Source organism: Centrocercus urophasianus, unplaced genomic scaffold (assembly GCF_019232065.1).
Source record: "Centrocercus urophasianus isolate 14NV4802_14NV808 unplaced genomic scaffold, USGS_Curo_1.0 seq_10, whole genome shotgun sequence".
NCBI lineage: Eukaryota > Metazoa > Chordata > Aves > Galliformes > Phasianidae > Centrocercus > Centrocercus urophasianus.
The window spans coordinates 26257786-26263632 of NW_024884142.1; positions in this window are offsets into that span (position 1 = coordinate 26257786).

Genomic DNA, 5847 nt, shown 5'->3' on the forward strand with positions numbered 1-5847 from the left:
TTTTTGTTATTTTTATTCCTTTTAATTTGTGACGTATACATATATCCATTCGTTTTTGCAAGGTGTTAAATTCCTAATTTACCAGAATAGACAAGGTATTTCCTGAACAGGCAGCGAGCCAGTTTAAGAAAATTCCCATGACAGGGTGTACAGCAGAAGGGCAAGATGTCTGCTCCCCCTGCCTGGCTGCCAATAACCTCCTAAGACTTTTTCCTGCATTCAAATCTGCCAGCCTATGGCTTTCTGCAGATAAAATAACTGACTGACTGATATTGTTATCACACCAAAAGTCTCTGATCTCCATCAACTGAATCTGTATGAGCATTCCAGCAAGGTGACTGGCTGAGGAATAATGCAAGGACTCCGAACTAGGAAGCAGAAAATACGCAGATTTAAAACAAACACGGTACTGCACCACTGTGCTATCATTTGTCCTATCCAAAGTTCTGGTTGGTAGATGTAGAAAAGAGGAAGGTAAAGTTGTCACACCATTCAGTCTCCCACATTAGCTAAAATGTTTAGTTGCTAAGAAAGAATCTACTATCACTAGGAGTGCGATACATCAAAGCTGTTCCAGGCCCTTTAATAAACTTCGTAAATGGGAGGTATGTGTGCCAAATGCAAGGCTGAAGACGGCTCCAGCAAGGGCAAGACTCTGACATGTTTGAGAAGATGTACAAGACAATTTGATGTTGATCTCCATGAGAGATTAAAACCATCACAGTGTCTACCTCCTATCTTAAGTTTTTGCATTTGAGAAGAGGTCTGATAAATTGCCCACATTTACTTCCCAAGATTTGCATTGGTAAATAAGAGGCGAGCTTAGCACTTCTTAGTTCACTGTTTTCTTCTCAGACATAAACATTTCTCCATACCTCTGTGATTTTTCAGTTCCTATTCTATAGGACTGACAAGACATTGAGAACATATTTGGAAAACTTAAAAATTCTCTCAACTTTGCAGAACAAATGTAATTTGATGATGAGAGTTTTCTTAGCACTGCAGTTGCTGACAACACTGCAGTTTCGACATTTCTGTGAAATCATGGATGGAAGAGACAGTGAAAATGTCAATGTCAAGAATCACAAAACAGGTATATCACATAGGTTAACAACATTAAGCAGGCAGAGATAATTAATGTTTGTATTTTATCCTTTTATTTTTCTTCTTCATTTCTTTTTTTTTTTTTTTTTCTAAATTTTGATATTTTTCTATCCCATCTCTAATAGTCCTTTTGTGTTCCATGTTTTCATCTTGCAATCAGACACAGTTTATAACAAGGAAGAACACAGAAAATAATACTTGTAAGGATAACCAACATTAATGACATCCCCCAAGAGCAATTGTAATTACTTGAAGACTTAAAATGGGTACTTTTTCCCATTACCCAGAGATAGAAGAGTTCTCTACAGAAAAGTGTTGTAAATTGTATTTTATCAGCCTTCAGTTTTTATTATGATCTCTTTTTAAATCAGTTAGAATAAATATTGGAAATTATGATCCAGAAGGGGAGTGTTAAATTTTCTTTTACCATCATACAGGCTACTTTGAAAAGAAGTGAAATAACAGAATACCTTAAATTATTTCCCATACATGGTTATGGAGACAAGGGATGAGTCAGAAGGGAAGGAAAGACAAATACACTGGGAATTCATGAAATATAATCTAAATTCTGCAGCTGACCTTGGTAAGCTAGACTTAACATTCCTGATCTGGAAATCGTGTACATACCTGAGCGTTTTTACACTTGCAAGAGTTCCTGGCTGCTTCCTTGCATAAGTCTTTCTATTCAAAAACAGTATTCTCTTCTTTAAATGAATCTCTGAACAGCTGATCAAGATCAACTCCATGTATATTTAACTCATTAAAATTGTAGATACCTAATGGCAGAAACATTTGATCACACAAAAAAAATCCAAACATCTATTAACGCGGAAGGTAATCTACCAAGGAAACTCAGTGGATACTGCAAACTACTTGAAAAATATTTTAACTAATGTAACAAGGAAATTAACGTGCACTTGTGGAGCCTCCTTTACTCCTCAGTGAGCTGGCACAGGAACATCAATTGCACATGTTCTCCAAGTTCTGCAGCTTAAGCATCTGAAGCTGCAAAGAGCCTTCCAACCCAACTAGCACAGCTATTGAGAGCTTTTTCAGCTTGAATCTAGCAATAACATAGAATTACAGCAGACTCCAGGAATTTGTGGAAAACTGCTGGTTCTGCTTTTCTTCTGCAGCAGTTTAGAACTGGTGGGCACAGCAAATGGCCACAGAGAAGCCATTAGCTGTGGGAAATCCTATACAAAGTCTTAGGCAAGCAGAATGTGATGAATGGTGGAAAGATTCTTTTTTCCAGTATTTAGCTTGGTAGAGTTTGGGGGCAGAAGCATATTTTGCACACATTATGTGATCTCATTTTAACCTCCTCTCCTTTCAGTAACAAGATCCAAGTGGAATTAAAAAAAAAAAAAATTAAGAAGAAAAAGTTAAAAAAAAAGTTTCTGAACTCTAGATTTTGGAAGGAAAAGTGTGGAAAAGTATAAACTATTATAATTACCTGAAAACAGCTGGGAAATTGCTGTCACCCAGACTTTGAAAAGGATGCTATCTATCTGCAACCCTGATGTGTGTCTCAGACTACTCTACAAAGTAAACCAGTAGCAGAAATGCTATCCTCAGTCTGATATATTCTGCAAAACAAAAACAAACCAACAAACAAAAAATCTCTTCTGCAGTGTTTAGCAAATCAAAATTTATTTAAAATGCATTTCGGCACATAGAGTGATTTTTTAAAATGATATCTGCTTGAGGTGCTTACTTCTTTTCACAGTCCTGAGGAAAAGGCTGTATATCTAAATATATATTCTACTCCACACTGTATTTTTAGTTTTCATATGGCTTACATGAACCAGTATTCCACAGACCTGAATCCACGCCTTTTTTCTTAATTTACTATAAATGCATTTATTAGTAAACAAATTCAAGCTGAAACATGAATTTTTGAAGTTTAGATTCTAGATAATTGATTAGAAAATTTGATCAATGTCATCTTTTTGTCAGATGTCCAACAGGCACCCAACATTCATATGACTGAGAGATCTAAGACTTATTGACATTTTGTCCTTTTTAAAGTCTCTCTCCTGTTTAGAATGAATGCAGCTTTTGACTTTCATGAACTGCTTTGGTGCTCAGTGATTTCAGATGCTATATGAATCCTGTGGACATGTAGAAGATAAAGGCACATATATACATACTTCAGAATATACTTAAAAAACAGTTTTGAGTACCTCACTGTAAAAATCTTGGCTTAGTTAGCCAAAGAATTATTTTACAGATGAAAAATAAAATATGCTAAGAACATTCCACAGAACAACTAAGCTCACATAACAGCTCACACATATTAAGCAAAGACTGGTGAGAAGAATCATAAAAAAGAATGACAATGTTTATTAGGATGTAGTAGGTCAGTCACACAGACTCTCCTCCTGCAAGCTGAGGGCTATTCATTACAATGAATAGGGGCCATTGCAGTGGGACTGTCTAATTTGATTGCCTTGAAAGACTGTGTTGTCAATCCTTCCTAAAGAGATTATTGCCTCTCTAAGGTAATATGTGAAATTTTAAAATAATGTGGTAGATAAGCATACTGTACTGTTATGGGTCAAAAAAAAGAAGAATGCAATTTTCCTTGGATAGAAAGAATGAATAAACTACGTTCTGTATTTTCTATAATGATTTAGTTAAAAATCATTATTGTTTGAGATAAAAATCTGTGACACTGAAATAATCCTGTTTGTTTTCCCCCTACCTGTAACATCTGTCTGGCATTTATGTATAAACCTGTCCCAGCTCACAAATTCTTACTGTTTTATAAAGTAGTACAATTCATAGTTACACGTGCCTTTGCTTAGATTAGTGTGTCATAAAGCTAGAAAGCACTGAAGGGAAAAGGATTATTTTTTATTTAACTTTTTGGCAGCAATGTGTTTAAACATTGTGACTCAGAGCACCATGGGATCAATAAAAACACATTTATCTCTCAAGTTCCTTAAAATGAACTCTTACACTACTTTCTGCATTTCCTGTTTGCAAGAGAGAGGGAAGAGATTCCTAAGCAGCAACGGGGGAAAAAAATCTCAAAACTTTCAAAATTTGTTTGTAATTATAGATGGAAAAACTTTTGCAGCTTTTAAAGAGATATAAGAAGACAACCCATTTTGAGTCACTACTGATGTAAGCCTACAGTTTGAATAAATTGCTCAGAAATTATATATGATTTTGAAGAAGAAAAGAAGTTACAAATCTGACAAACACATTGCTAAGAAGAAAACCAGACTGGCTGCTGACTGTTATGATCTTCTCATAAGTGGTAAAAATGAGGGTAATTTTACTTGAATCTGGAAATGACCCTTAAACTACTTATGCCTGAAACACAACAGTGTGGTTGAGAATTAGCAGGTATTACAGTAAAATACAGTGATAAGAGGCATTCCTGTTCACAGAAATCTGCTGTGAAACTGAAGTTGTATATTATGACCTTTCATCCAAAACTTCTTTCTCAAATCATATGTGATATGACAACCCGTATGGTATTGAAAATGTAGCTTCCAAACTAAAAGGAACATAGAGTCTACTTAAGGCAGAATTGAGGGGCAGAGGTGTTGGATTATGCCCATGGGATGTGATCACCACTGACAACAGACCATACCTTAAATTGGCATCTGGATTGAATCAGTTTACACATAAGTTTAAACCTTGAAAGCCAGAACTCTGTGGGATAGCAGAGGATATCCTTTCTGACACAATATGAATTTCCAAACAGTAGGATGTGTGTGGCAATTAAAAATGATGTATCTGCCTCTAGCTGAATGTAAGGACTTGGTATGATTCAATTATTAATTTGCTCTTTCACTGCACTCCATTGACCCCTTGGATTCTGCATGGTAGCCTGAGTCTGATGAGAGAAAATGTTGTGGGCTTTCCCTCACAGATGTCAGCTTCTTCCCAGCTCTTCTCTATCTTCCACAAGCTGAGTTCACTCAGATGTACCTAGTTTCTCTGCAGGTGTAGTATTTTAGCTTCTAACCATGCTCTTCAAGATTCAGCACTGTCCACGAGGGGAGGTTTTGCAAAATAACTAATGTAGCCTTGAAAGGAAAGTACAGAGCACAGCATTGTGGAAATACTCATGACTCAACAAAACAGCAATAACTTAATCACTTGGGGTTAGAGCTGAACAAGTACTTTGTAATGAATTATTGATTTATTTCTCTTTTTCTGCCTACAAGATAACCTGAAGAAGATTAGTCTGTAAACAGATCTGCTTCTTTCTAGAACTGTTATTATTATCACTTGATCTTTTTGTGTGCAAATGCTTATCTTATAATTTGTGATGAGGAGTTATGTGGGTGTTCAATATTTGGCAGTATAGCTGTTAAGATTAAATGAGATACTAATAATTTGTATACAATGGTTTCTTTTATCTGGCTGGATGAGACTGCAGGCTCTTCCAAAACAAATATGTACATACGCAAATGAAAAAATATGAGATTATTAAAATCCATTTACTTAAAATATGAAGTGCTCACAGAGGCTGAAGAGGAGTGAAAACTGAAGTAAAATTCCATAAAATTATTTATTTCAATATTTCACCTACATTTACCCAGTCCTAATTAATGTTTTGTGGCAGAAAGAAAGAAAGAGGGAAGGAAGGGAAGGAAGAGAAGGAAGGGAAGGAAGGGAAGGAAGGGAAGGGAGGAAGGGAGAGAGGGAGAGAGGGAGGAAGGGAGGAAGGGAGGGAGGGAGGGAGGGAGGGAGGTAGGGAGGGAGGGAGGGACGAAGGAA